Source organism: Tamandua tetradactyla, chromosome 23 (genome assembly GCF_023851605.1).
Source record: "Tamandua tetradactyla isolate mTamTet1 chromosome 23, mTamTet1.pri, whole genome shotgun sequence".
In the NCBI taxonomy this organism is placed as follows: Eukaryota; Metazoa; Chordata; class Mammalia; order Pilosa; family Myrmecophagidae; genus Tamandua; species Tamandua tetradactyla.
In genome coordinates this window covers 50,780,747-50,795,615 of record NC_135349.1, presented here as the reverse complement: position 1 = coordinate 50,795,615, position 14,869 = coordinate 50,780,747, and the positions used below count along the sequence as shown (strand labels likewise).

General features: G+C 40.0%; 1 protein-coding gene and 1 long non-coding RNA gene across 3 annotated transcripts in view; both read left to right on the top strand.

The window, feature by feature from the left end:
- RBFOX1 (RNA binding fox-1 homolog 1) overlaps nt 1–14,869 on the top strand; it is a 2,222,576-nt gene that overhangs the window by 1,090,864 nt on the left and 1,116,843 nt on the right. The gene's annotated exons all lie outside the window — the stretch shown is intronic.
- Nucleotides 1,680–3,007, top strand: LOC143667551 (uncharacterized). The gene is made up of 3 exons (XR_013168095.1): nt 1,680–1,695; nt 1,941–2,018; nt 2,899–3,007. It is a non-coding gene; the product is annotated as an uncharacterized LOC143667551 (long non-coding RNA).

Genomic DNA, 14,869 nt, shown 5'->3' with positions numbered 1-14,869 from the left:
TCTAGCTGACTGCCAGGTAGACGCTGGATTGGACAGGAAGCTTGGTTGAGTGCTCAAGTCCAACTTTGAACTGAGAGTGGTGTTCAGAATTTGGACTCTGATTTTAAAAGGTGCATTCCTGAGTTCCACCCTCAGAGATCTGATTCAGAAGTGAGTTCAGGAATCGGCATTTTGAGCAAGATGCTGGCAATTTGACAGAACCCGCTTTGGAAAATGTTACAATGGTGCATCTTGGCATTCGGTTCCCAGTTGCAGGTTTTCCCTGAAAATTGCCATGTGGTCTTCACTTAGACCTGGATGGGTCACAGCAGCCCTTCTCTGTATCATGGAAACAAGTTCATTTCATGCGAACCTGGATAACTCAAAAGTGTGCAAGTCTTCTCATTTTTATCCCCTTTTGTTGACCTTTCTTTCTTCCTGTGTTATCTCCTCGTGTACCTTCCCCCCTCCTACTTCCCCCTTTCTCCCTATTACCACAACCAAAGCCACAACAAAATAAACTAAAACATTCCTCCCTTTATTAAAAGATGTCTTCTACAGATCTTCCCAACCTCTCATCCTGGCCAAGCAAGCCTCGTTTAGGAGCTCTTATATTGTTTTGCTTTTTCCTTGTGCACATTTATCCTCAGCAAATCTCTTGTGCACAAGGACCTTTCTGAAAATCTCTCAAGGATGTAAGCAGGAGTCTGAACAATGCTTGAAAACGCCCAGCGTGCGCTGTATCTTCTCTCTACAGGTAAAGGATGTCCTCAGAAGCTTGTAAATGAGAGCCCTGAAGATGTACTTGTTACCACAGACGCAATCTGAATCAGTGATTTATAGAACTCAAATGATAGGGAAAATATTTCTTAATTTGCTAATTTATTCTTTAACCTGTCCATCCATCCATGCATTCAGTTACCATTGATGGAATGTCTGTATCTATTCCAGGCTGGAATGAAAAGCGATGATTTAACCAATGTTAGCACTGAGGAAGGTCACGGTGTAGTAGTGGAAACATACATGTAAACAGAAAATGTATAATCTGTTGGTCCTGAGTAAGTGTTGAGGATATCTGCAAAGTACCCTGTAGCCCTCTCATCCACTGCACCCTCTTCAGTTCATGTTATAATGTGTATACAATTCAGATCAGGTGTCCGTTTCTTTGCTTGATTGTGCTAGGTTCCCCTGGTCAGGCCATAGACCCCACAGGACAAGGATGGTTTCTGGTTTATTCAACATTCTCTCCCAGCACTCAGCACAGTGCCCAGCTCATTGAAGACACAAAAGGTCTCAGAAAGCAATGTTCTAGGCAGATGGGAAGTACGAGAAACAAGGCAAAGAGGCAAAAAAAAAAAAAGAAAAGAAAAGCAGAAGTGCAGAGGAAGGGAAGGGAGCTATAGAGAGGTAGGGGAGGGGAGGGGCAAAAGCTGGCTGGGCTTAGCTAGAGAACAAAATGCAAGGTCAAGCTTCAGAGCAAGCGAATGACTGAAGAGGGCAGCGCTGAGATGGCTTTTAAAAGAACTTGGGCTTTGCTCTGTGGAGGCTGCACAGGGTGGTACACAAACATTTTAAGCAGGGAATCGGAATGGTCAAATTTCATTTTTCGTCAGATCCTTCGGAGGCTGAGTGAAGAATAGAGATTTAAGGGAGTCTGAAGTTGGGAGAGGAGGCAGAAAGTTCTAAGTATTCCAGGCAAGGGAAGATGAGCTCCAGGTGAGGCGGTGGGAATGGCGAGCAGAATCAGCTGGGGGGAAGACATTCAAGTGGTACAGTGGCCAAGGCTGGCTGGCTGACTGTACAGGAGAGTGGAGGAGGGAGGGGAGCGATTGAGAGTGACTTCTGGTTTTCCAGCTTGGGGTGGCAGGGGGGAAGGGCAGGCATCAGTGGAGAGAGCGAGAGTAAGTTAATAGAACTGGCAGAACTGAGTTTGATGTGAGATTTTCTGGATTTTGCTTTAGGTGCTTGTGAGATAGATGGAAATCTCTGGTCAATGGTTGTGTTTTTGCACCTGAAGCTCAAGGAAAAGATCTTTCTGGGTAAGGCTGTGGCATTGAGGTCAGCACTGTGGGTGACTTGACCCTTTCAGGACCACCTGAAGAGAACAAATAGAAGGAGATATATAAAGGACTTTGGGCAAAGACCGGGAGAGCCCATGGCAGGGGAGATTTCCCACAAGCCTGTTATTATTATTATTATTATTTTATTTTACTTCCTGGCCTGCCAGCTCTCTGCAGGCAAAGCATTGCTTCATTCGACTTAGCATCCCCATCACCTACCTAACATAGCTTTAAAGAATATCTGTAGTTTCTAGATTATTTGTCAAAATTGTAAAGATTCCCCATTTCATCACCTCTTTGGGAATTAGGTTTAAATTATTGCTTTTTTTTTTTCCAGAAAAGAATCGATTTTAAGCTTTGAAAAAATTCTTAAGTAGAAGGCACCCTGGTGACATAGAAGGGACAAAGACTTTGAAATACTTGATTTATTGCCAGGCTCTGGTGAGAGTGTTGAGGGGTCAGAGCTGGCCAATTAAGCTTGCTGAGCCTCAGTTTCCTTATATATAAAACGGGGGTACAAATATTTACTTAAATTTTTTTTAAATTGTTATAATTATTATTATTATTATTTTGGTTCAAATATTTACTTGTTAGTGTTCCTGATCTAGTTAGAGGTAATTGCATTTATTTAAAGCCTGGAGCCCAGTAAGAACTGAAAGAAAACCTAAGAGACAGGCCTTATAATGGGATTAATTGTGGTCGCAATACTTGTGCTACTTTTGCAGCATGGCACATGTAGGAAGTGAATGTAATGAGTTAAAAGTGTCCTGATTTCCTAAACCATTGCCATACTGGTAGGCAGACAGCTCCTATCTAGAATACTAATAAGCAGGGTTTTCTTTTTCTCTTCTTTTCTCAGGAGTGAAAAATGTCTTCTCACTCTTTGTCGTTTTAATTAAATCAACTTTACGAAAACATACAACACAAGCCACGTTCCTCTTCAACAGGAAAACTTTGAAAACCTCACACCAGATTGCAAACTGTTAAAATTCATTCATTAGAAGTTCATGGTCTATTGGACTTTTTTTCCTCCAAGCATTGCATTATGTACATTTGCTATCTATGTTTATGTGACAGATTGTCTAACAGATTTCTTGTACAGTAGAGTTATAGAGTCTGCCAGGAAGGCCTAGTTTGGAACCAGTGGCCGTAAGTGAAATGAATTTGGAAATGTCATCTTGCTATCTAGTGGATAATTTAGTAATAATGGCCTAACAGATCCCTCAAGACCAACAATTATATACCTGTTTGAAGTTAATTGGACTATGCAGAAATGAGAGTTATATGAATTATATGTTATAAAAATTTGGTAGGCGTTGAATGGACTGACAGCACATTCTGAAACCCTACTATTGACTTTAAATCATTTTAATGTGCAGGGTCTGCTATTGCCAGGATCCCTGGCTGAGGTTGTCTATCAGTATAAATCTGCCTGTTTTCAGACCATGTGCTAATTCTCTGTGTAGAGCTATGAATATGCAAGTGTATTGTGCAGCTTTACATACGTGGACGAATCATGTATTTATTCCCATTCAAAATTTGATAATACCAAGTGTTAAAAAATTAGAATTCATAATCCAGATTAATAAACCATCCATTATGCTACACCAAATGACTCCTAAGAGTTATGGAGAGGCTTTTATTTTTAGCACTCAGTAAATTAAACCTTTTATTCATCATTTTGAAGGAAGAGAACATCAGTTCTTTTTAATTTAAGGAATGGGAACAGCAGCCATCCAATCACAGAGTGAATTCAAGTGTTAGGTCTTGTTCAAGAGAATGTTCTTACACATCCCGTCACCCTCCCATCAGTTAATTGGTTGTCTGTGTTACAATAACAAGACATTTCTGTCAGATCGGGTGCCCCCTCCTCCCTTTGCCTCCTCTCTCCCTCATTAATAATGACTTTAAGTGCAGTGGATGAACAAGTGTCCTGATTGTGAAGGTATTTTCCTTAGCTCATTACATTTTCCCTTAAACGGTTCATGTTGTATTACAAGGTGGATCTGTAGCTCAGGGTTTCTCACCCTCGACCCTGGGGATATTTGGGGCTGGGTGATACTTTCTTGCTTTGGGGAGGGGAGGGCTCCTGGGCATCCTGGGGTTCTCAGCAGCATCCCTGACCTCTGCCCACTCGTCCCACCCCATCCAGGTGACCCCCAGACATCTCCCTGGGCGCTCAGATCACCCTGCTTGAGAACCAAGACTCCATAGGCCTGGATTTAGGTTTTTGGTTGATTTTTTTTTAATGAGTATGTGCTTACATTGGATTAATTCTTCAGAATTTTTGCACCTTCAACCATCTCATCCTATTAAAGGTTCCCCAAATGTAAAGCGCATTTGTAGCCTCTATTTGTACATGGGCTGGATGTAACATATTTCATTTCGAGTTGAGAAAAAGCAGCCATTTGCAGTCATTTTAAATTTGATAAAGATTTAATGAGAAGAGAAAAAAGACATACATTTCCATAAACTAATTTCAGCAGCTGTGGGAATGGTTTTATAGCAACATTATATTGGGAAAGGAGGTAGGGAGCATCGTTAGGACAACAAGATGCAAAGTCCCGCACCTCACTTGCTGCTGGGGCACCACACACACACACACACACACACACACACACACACACACACAGTACAGGGCCACAGTCAGCAAAGTAAAGCAATTCTTACTACTCTTCACTAATGTCATAGGGAAGAAGGATCTGGACGAGGTAAAGTACAGCCCATAAACAACAAGAATGCCACTGGATGGTTCTACATTAAAGCCTTAGAATTAAATTATGTCATCGACTCATTCAGAAAAGAACACGCTGATTCCTCATGTTTACCCCTAATGCCTTCTATGGGGCACCAGGCACTTCATAGACCTGAAACAGATTATTTTGCAGAAATCATAGTGGTCTTGCTTTGAGGTAGAGCATGCAGGGTTGAGAATTTCTTTGGGAGGCAGGCTCGAATTAGGTGTTGCCAATGACTCTGAGTAAACGTTTAGGATTTCTGTAGATAGCAGCTAAGAGCTGAGTGGTTTTATTTTCCTATAAACAGCTGCTTCCTTTTCCTTAGTCAAATGGAAGCATTTATTCCCACGTTCACTGCATATACAGCTTTATGATGTGTATTGGTACTGGTAGGTGGAAAGAGAATGATCGAAAAGAAAAACCATCCTGTTTTTCAGTGTTTAGCACCAACACTAGGTTAAATTTCTAATGTAGAATTCTAGGATGTCATTTAAGACTGCTCTAACATTCTTTACATTCAAGCACATAGGAAATAAAGGGGATGAGGGGGCAATATATGTTAGCAACGTATCATTTCCTATCATATTCTTGCTAATGAAGGTGGCTTGACCTCACTGCCCCTCTTTTCAGTCAAAAGGGAGCCATGAAATCAGCACTGGGGGAGAGGATGAGAAATATGTTTTTCCTATCCATTCCTCCAGATGCAGTAAAATTCAGCACTGGGATATGCCAGATCAACAGCAAGCTATGTGCATAGATTGCATTGCATTAGCTTGCTTCTTGAATTGCTTCCGTTAGATTGCACTTAAGGTTAATACCAGAACTGATATCCCAAGATATGGCAAGAACAGAACTGTCCTTTGTTTTGCTCTAAGCATGGGGCCTGGATGTTTTCATTTTGGACCATCTGGCACAGTGGATAAGAATGCAGGATTTTCAGAGTGCCTGGATCTAAACCCCAGCTCTACTTCTCAACTAAAGCATTTCTCTTAACCTCCATAAGCACCTGTTTTCTCACCTATACTATGGGTAATAATATACCCAGGTCATGGAGTTAGGAGGCTCACAGTACACAGGACAATTTAATGTGTCCCTTCAGGTATGGAGTGAGTGCCAAGTACTTAGTAGTTGTCATGCTTCTAACTCAGCAAAACTTCCTTCTGCTTCTACCTTGAGAAAGAATTGTGTTCATTTTGACCCATGGGTTTATTTTCAGAATATAGGCACTCAGGGTTATGTAAATTAACTATGAGGTTTCCCTCCATGTTGATGAAAAGGAAAATCAGGGTAAACTTTTCAACACTCTCACAGCAAGTTTAGAGGGCTTTGTGATTTTGTGTGTTAGTGTTAACTTCTTGCTTCAATGTGTTCCCTACCCCCATTTTTTATTTTGTCACTTTTATCACCTATTAACAAGATAAACAAATCTACTTCATTCTGCTGTATTGTATTTGTCAGTATAAGCCAATTCAGTCCTTTTTAGGTCAGAGGTAGCAGGGGAATGTATAATAAATAACTCTAGAAATAAATGTATCCCCCTCCAAATATTGCCATGTCAGTCCCCTAAACAACAGGGTCTGTAAAATCAAATATCTGAGACAATAGTGTCAATGAGAGAAATGGACCCAGTTTAAGACAATAGGGGTGGTGTCCACAGATCGGACATATACATCTTCCTCTGACGCACACCTTCCCATAGTTCCAGCCCATCGAGGAGCATGATTATCTGCATTCTCGTTGTCACCTGCATCTCTCAAGGCCACCTCTTCAAATTCAGCACAGCACTGTTTCCACCAGTGTGGATGTTTGCAAGTTTTACTAAAACTCTACCTGTTTTTATTTTTTGAAGCAAAGTATTTTATCCTGAAGTGATCTAAAAATGAGTCTCACACAAAGCCTTCTGCAGGTGTGAAATAATAAGTAATACAGATGATGATGTCAGGATTAATGTACGTAGTAATGGTGGCTGGTTTATGGAGCACTGGCGATGTTCTCATGACTGTACGGTGCATTTTATGGGGCTTCCCACCATCAACCCTGGGATTTGGTGCTCATTATCCCCACTTTGCCACCAGAGAGGCAGAGACAACGAGAGACAGAGACAATGAGAGACAGAATAATTCACCCAAGCCAAAACCCATTTATTTAATGCTTCCATCTCTCAGCCTTCCTGTGTGACCTCATTTCCCATGAGGCATCTGTAACTTTTTGTGGCACCTCCATCCTGACCCTCTGACCCTAGATACATTTCAAGACTCAGCTCTCTGATACTGCCTATCTTGGAAACATTCCTTGGGCACCCCTGGCTGCATGAAATGTCCCCTCATATATTCTTCAAACCTCAGCGCTCAGGTGAGATACATGCAGTATTATGGCAGACGTGGGGCACTGTGAAGCTCTCCCTGCCTTTCTTCCATGTGGCCAGCACTGTATTTTGCAGGTGACACCTCTTAGAGGGTAGACAGGTCTCAATGGTAAGGATTCCTGGGATCTGGGGACTGTCAAGTAATGCCCAAGGCAGATCACACCCACAGGTGGTTAGAAGGCCAGGCTCTGCAGTTAGCTACCTTGGGTCTAACTTTCAGGATCCTAGGACTGCTTTAACAAATTAATCAACAGCAATTGATTAATTAATAGCAATCTGTTATGATTTCATTGAAATTCTAGAGACTAGAAATCCAAAATCAAGGTATCACCAGGGCAATGTTCCCTCCAAAGGCTCTAGGGGAGGATTCTCCCTGATATCTTCTAGCATTTGGTGGCCCCAGAGTTCCTTGGCTTGTGGCCCTATCACTCCATTGCCTGCTTCTGTCTTCTTCCTTCTGTGTCTGTTCAACTTTCCCTCTTAAAAGGATACCAGTCATTGGATTAGTGCCCATCCTAATCCAGTATGACTCCATCTTAATTTGACGACTCTATATCCAAATAAGGTCATAGTCACAGGTACCAGGAATTAAGACTTGAAGATAACCTTCTTTGGTTATCTCAACTCAGCCCACAATAGTTGGGCTTCTAGTGCTCTATCACATTTCTGTGTGATCTTGGGTAAGTTATGAACCTCTCTGTGTCTCAGTTGCCATATCTATGAAATGAGGAAAGTGATTATGCCCACACCACAGGATTACTGGGCAGATCTGAGATAATGAGTGAAAAAGCTCTTGGCACACGGCCTTGTACATAAAAGATGCTCATTAAAAGTCAGCTATGTCATCCATGATTATTGTAACTTTAGTGGTAATCCTTGATATTGCTTTTGTGGGAAACACTCCAGTCAACAAAACTGTCTTTCTTTTGCTTCTTATTTCCTCCTCTCCTTTCTCAGCTATTTGTTACCCATCTACTCTAAGCACGGCACTTGTAATCTCTGCATGTGTGGTCCAATATGGCAGCCATGAGCCCCATGTGGCTATTGACATTTAAATTTAAATTAATTAAAATTAAATCAAATGCAAAAATTCAGTTCCTCAGTTGCACTGTCCATATTGCAGGTGCTCACACTGGCTGGCGTCAACCCTGTCAAATAACACCATGTGGACCATTTCCATCATCACAGAAACGTCTCTTGGACAATGATGGTCTAGTAGAAGCAAGAGACAATAAGAAGTTAAACAAATATCAGTAGTGCTTAGTAATATTGATTCTGTATTTCTTATGGTCATAATTTTACCTAAATGTTGCATTATTCTACCTTGGAGTTATTTATATTGTGAACTCGGAAGCGTGTTTGTATGTGACTCAGAAATGAATTAAACTTGAGCAGGGAAAGGCATAGGTCTCCCCTCTCCCCCTCCGCCTTCCCTCCTTTCCACCCCACAGTACTTTTCTGACCCCTTTTCCCATTCTCTCACATGTGCTCCTCCTTGTATACCAGGTACTGCCCAGCCCCTATTGTAGAAGCAAAAGTCACCATCCTTGCCCTTAAGAAACCCTCAATCTACTGGGCCTCTGACACATAAATATTTCTCACTACAGTTACTGCAATGAGTGCTATGATAAAAGCAGGGGAAAAATGAAACAGGAACCCTTAGAAGGGGAAGGTACTGTTCCCAGTAGGTGATGCTGGGAAAGCCATCTTCTTTGTGTTAGTCCCTTTGCCCCCATGAGTGACTGGGAGAATGCAAACAGGACCCATCTCTCAGAGGGCAAGAGTTCTGGGTATACGATTATTAATCACAGTGAAGCTGTTGTAAACTATTACCATAAAACAATGGCATGCTCCTTTGTTCTCCCAGATCAATATAAGCATTCTTGTTCCAGGCTTATCATACAGACAGGTAACTCATGTGGCCATAAATATATGATGACTTTTTAATCAAGCTTTAATGGTCTTCAGTATTTCAGAAAGCACGAATGTGGGGGAAACCTGCAGCTGATAATGGCCATATTTGTTTTAATTTTATGGTTGCCTTTATTCTTTCTCTACTTCCAAAAAGGATTTGAGATGGCTTACAATAAAGACACAGATTCAATAAACCATGAGATTATTAAAACAAAAGAAATTACGTGAGTCTAGTAAGGAATGGGGTGAGAGGAAAATGGCAAGAAAGAAGAGGATGGAGGGTAAGACAATTATACTAGGAAATCTTAAGGCTTCATTTATTCAAATTTATTAAGAGTTTTAGGCTAAAGCTGGGCATTGGAATTGAATGCAAAGCTTTTATCTGAGGTTTCTGGTAAAATGCGAAAGGACAAAACAGAGAGAAGGTGAGAGAGAAGGGAAAAGGAAGGAAGAGAGGAAGGAGGATAAAAGAGAGTAGTCTTGCTATCTTGATGATATTCCTTCAGCAACAATTTGTTTAGCACCTACTCAGAGGCTGGGATTTTGATAGATGCTTAGGTGTGAGGAGGAAGATATAAAGATGATTAAGGTCCAGTCCTCCAGGGAGAGGAAATGACACATGCAAAGGTGGAGAGGTAAAAGACAATTGTGTGGCGTTATAACAGAAAATGCATGAGTGTGCACATGCACACTCACACGCCCCTTTGGCTTTATCAATGACTATGGGAAAAAGCCAAAGAGCCTAGAAATACGTGGGGACCAGAAAACTTAGTGCTCTGTTAAGTCTTGTTGAGGAGTGTAGCTTTTACTTTAAGGACAATTGGAAACCACTGAAGTGGATCAAATTTTCCATTTAGAAAGATAACTCTCCCTGCAGTGTGGAGAATGGATTGGGGTGGAAGGAGACAGGAGAGGGACATCAGTTAGGAGGCTGCTGCAGGTGAGAAATGACAGAAGCTTTGGATGAACCTAAACGGCTATGGGAATGAAGAGTGCTGAATGGGTCTATGATATATGAAGTGGGAGAATCAATTTAACTTGTAGATAGATTGTGAATGATGGGGAAAGTGTGAGAAGAAGCAAAAGGGACTATCAGGTTTCCTGCTTGAACAACCAGATGGATACAGGTGTCCTTTGAGGAGATGGCAGAAATAGAAATAGAAAGAACTATTAGGTCTAAGGGAGAAGATGCCAACTTAAGTTGTAGGTATGATATTTGGGATGCTCCTAAGACACTGAGGTGCATGAGGTGAAGACAGATACTAAGGAGGCAGTTGAGTGTATAGATCTAAAACTAAGAAGTGAGGTTGAAGGGCAGCATATTTAGCAGACTTGGACTATTGATAGTATTTAAGCTCTATCTATACTAGATATTTGAGATTAATGGGAGCTGGTGGGAGCATATGGGGAGAGTTTGAAGAGTGAGAAGGAAAGGGTACCAAAGACCTCTTTGAATCCCAGTATTGAGAGAGCCCCCGAGAAGAAGGAACCCATAAATAAGCACCAGCAGCCAAGGGTTGTCAGAATAAAAGCAGGGAATTGGGTGTTGAGGATGACGAGGAGACCACACATGAAGGAGAAATTAATGCAGCCTGGCTCCAAAGCCAAGGGCAGTCATGCCATTGGGTAGAAGCCCAAGACAAATTCACTTAGAAGACCAGAGAGCCCAGGATACTTCTCAGGGGCCTTTGCATATTTCCAGGTGACCTTGAATTTCTGCAAGTCCCCCTGTGATAGCTTTGCTCTCCCAAGAAGAGAGATATGCCTTCAATGATACACCGTCTGTCAGGCTGTGGATTACTGACTGCTTTTCCAGACATCTTAACTGTAACTTTAGAAACCTGAGCTCTCGCTCCCATCACAGTCCCTGCGTGCCCCAGAACTCATTAAATTGCTGGGGGTAGTCGAAGGCCTCCCAATTAAGGACCCGTTTTATGTGCATAGTTGAAATCCTGGAAATTATTGTCTCGTTTGAGGCCCAGAAGTAGGTTCTGATATCTGCTAAGATGAATGATAATGTGGGCCCCAGTGGTTTGCTGTCCTCCAACGTTTGATCTGCTTTAATGACCAGAGTGTAATTAGCCAATTGTGTGCAGATAGGTGTTACGAATAGAATTGCAAATTTAGCTTAAAAAAAAAAGTGGGTATAAAATTCTTCCCTGCAGTTCAGTTTACAGATGCTTCCAGGCAAAGTGAGATTGAGCCCCAGAGGCCCTATTAGGGATGGTTGTGTATGCATACATGAACATGTGCACCACATACATGATTGCGTGTCACCAAAACCATGTATGTGTGCATATGGCATAATACCTGAGGGGCACGTTTTAAAGAAGGTAAAGAAGGTGGTGGCATCCACTTTTGAGCAACTGGATTTGCAGTAGTAACTGTGTACTCCACCCACCCCAATACTACAGAACTCCATGTTGCCCTCAGCTGTGGAAGTCCACTGAGTTTGGAGTTTTTAACCTGGTGGGCAGCTCTCAGTAGCTCCAGAGGGAATATGCGTGGGGGTTGAGGATCTGGGATATGTAGTATCTCTGGCATTCAAACTGGCTCCATGATGTCTGTGCAGTCTTGGATGGTTCTGAACCTCAGCTTTCCCATTTATAAAATGGGGATGTTAACAGTGCCAGACTCATTGACATAGAAGAATTAAACCTGAAAATGCATGAAAAGGGTTTAGAATGGTAGCAGGAATGTACTATTTTGCTAAAGGAATGTTCGATATTATTCTCATATCTTCAACATGGCAAATAGCTTTGGTCAGAAAATATAGGACCATAGGTATTTCAGAGTAGGAAAATAACTGATGGTGGGTATCATCTCCTGAACTTGTCAGATGTTCCCTTGGAGTGTAATAACATGTGCAGGGCTCCTCAAAAAACAAGGAAAACAAGGTACATCTCTAAGACCACTAGTTTGACCTAATAGTGAGAAATGAAAAAATTGTAAGCATTATTTTATTTGGAAGCAATCACAGATATAGCGTGGAATTGAATGTAAAATAGGTGTGAAATTCTAGGGTAAAACACGCGATGTCAATCTCATTTTGTCTTTGCAAAACTAGCTTCTAGCTGTGACCCTCGGATTCTGGAGGGGTTAAGGTAAGACTCCTCTGTCGATTGCTACTTTTCTCCCCAAGACATGATGATTAGGGGGCTTTGATAACATTCCTAAGTTTTCCTGAGGATTCCACTAAAAAGTCAGTACTTTCAAAATTAGAGTTTTGAAATAAGTACATTTTCTTTCTTTAAGATACTCATTCATCTTACAGTATCAAACATTGAAAAGAGTTTTATTTATTTATTTATTCATTTTTGCACACAAAAGACCACACTCTGATCTTCCCTCCATCCCCTAGATAATGTAGGTACAGCAAGGATTTTAGCAAGATTCAAAATTATGTAAATTATTTGAAGCAGAAGACACCTAAAAAAGAAAATCATTTTATAACTTTAATTAGTGACCTAAGAAGTTGTTCCCAAACTATTTTCCTTTACCATACCTCCCCCTTTTTCTAGTGTTTCTTATCTCCTGTTCCATATATTATGCACCCATATATTCCATCCATATATTCAAACAATATGTTGCGGCTGTACTTAAATCAGTACTTGCAAATCTTGCTCATTCCTGTCAGTGGCTGTATTATACTCTGTGATATAAACCCCTATCATCTATAGATGTACCATAACTTGTTTAACTATGTTCTCATCAGTGGTCCTTCATGCTGTCTTTATTTGTGGTTTAAGTTTTGTTTCCTTTTTATTTCCAAAATAAGCAATGCCTCAACAAATAACTGCCCCCAACCACCACTGACAATTCTCATCTAGCTGGCTAAACCAGACATGGTTTATTGTAATTTGTATTTTGACTTTCTTTTTTTGCTCAAAATAAGGAATGGCTATATACATTTCCATGTAGGAATTTAATACCTTGATTCTGTTTTGGTAGAAATTTTGTTTTTAAATTCACATACCATGTAATCATCCAAAGTAAAGTATACAATCAGTGGTTCACAGCCTTCGTCACCACAATTGATTTTTGAACATTTCCATTACTTCAAAAAAAGTGAAAATAAGAATAAAAATAAAAATAAAAAAGAACACCCCTAACATCCTATACCCACCATACCCCCTATTATTTATTTATTTTTGTCTTGATTTTCTTACTCATCTGATAAGATTTTTTAATAGTAGATTATTTTTTCCAGTGGCAGTCTGCAGATTAATCGAATAATTTTAAGTGATCCAAAAGAGCTGAGAAGGCTGTTCTGTTTAAACTATCTTTTTGTTTATGTAGGGACAATAATATCTTCCAACAAAGGATGTATGCAATTATGTCAGCCTAGTGATAATTATATGGATATTTTAGTTGTTGGGTGCACTTAATTATGCTTGTTAAGCAGACTGTGTTAGCTTCCAGTGGGGCCAACTCTGACTGAATGCACGCCAAGAGATGTGTATGTTGAATGTTCCACACGCTGCATTTTCCTAAAGGCAGAGAACAAATGAAATTTGGGCAAAGGGGCCATAAGGCTGTCTACTTCTCCATTCTGTTTCCTCTTTTAAAACAGTTTTTAATGGAAATGTCCAGAGGCAGTTTTATCCTTTTAAAGATCTATGAGTCATTTGAATTTATAAAACGTAATAACATTGGTTTTTAGAACCATTAACACAACCCAGAGCTATCTAAAATAAAATTAATAGATGTCCCCCACACCACCTGTCCCATCAATACAACAGCCTCATTGGTGTTTGCTCTTCTACATTCTCTCCTTTACTCATCCAAGTAACATAGATACACGTATAATCTAAGATGGGCTTCTATTCTGCATTTTATTGGGTAAACTTGCTTTTAGTGTTATCCTTCCATGTCAGTTTTGAAGGTACCCAATTCTTTTTAATAGCTGCATAGTATTCCACAATTTGAACACATATTTTGTCCATCTATTTCCTACTGGTGGTCACTAGGTTATTCTACTTTGAATTTGTTTGTATTGACTTTTGCTAAAATAAGTTTTCCTGATATAAACATTTTACACATACAGTTTTAGTACTTGTGCTTTCTCTTTTTGCTGGATAAAATCCCCAGAAATGAAATTAATAGTGAGATTTTACAATTCTCCCAACTCTGTAAAATATTGGGCCAACATTGGATTAGCAATCTTTTAAAAAGTATCCATTCTAACCACTGTAAATGGTATTTTGTGCTTTGATTCACATTTCCTTGATTACTAGTGATATAGAATATCTTTCCCCCTGAATGAATATATTTGTAGGCTTAATCAGTTTCAGTTCTTTGTCTTTTTCTTGAATTTGTAGAAATTATTATAGTATAGCCATTTGTCTTAGTTTATTTATTATAAATGCATTCTATCTTTTGCTTTTGACTTTATCTACAGAATTGTTTTCTGTATCAAAGCTTAATTTTTGTGTGTCTGTATTTTTCGATGATATAATGAACTAGCCCTCCTCATCCAGCATTTAAAAAATAGCTCCCATCTTTCCTTATAATAATTTATAGCCTTATAATTATTTATATATATGTTTGTATGCTGTATGGCGGTGGTCACATTTCATTCTTTTCCCATGTGAATATTCCATTATTGCAGCACCATTTGTTAAATTTTTTCTTTGTTTTGTTTGTTGTTTGTTTGTTTTGGGGAAGTGCATGGACAGGAATCAAACCTGGGTCTCCCACATGGCAAGCAAGAATTCTACCATTGAACTACACTTGTACTCCCTCTTTATATTTTTTAATCTACCTGAAACTAACTTTTTAAAATTAAGTAGAAAATTTAACATGTTGCTATT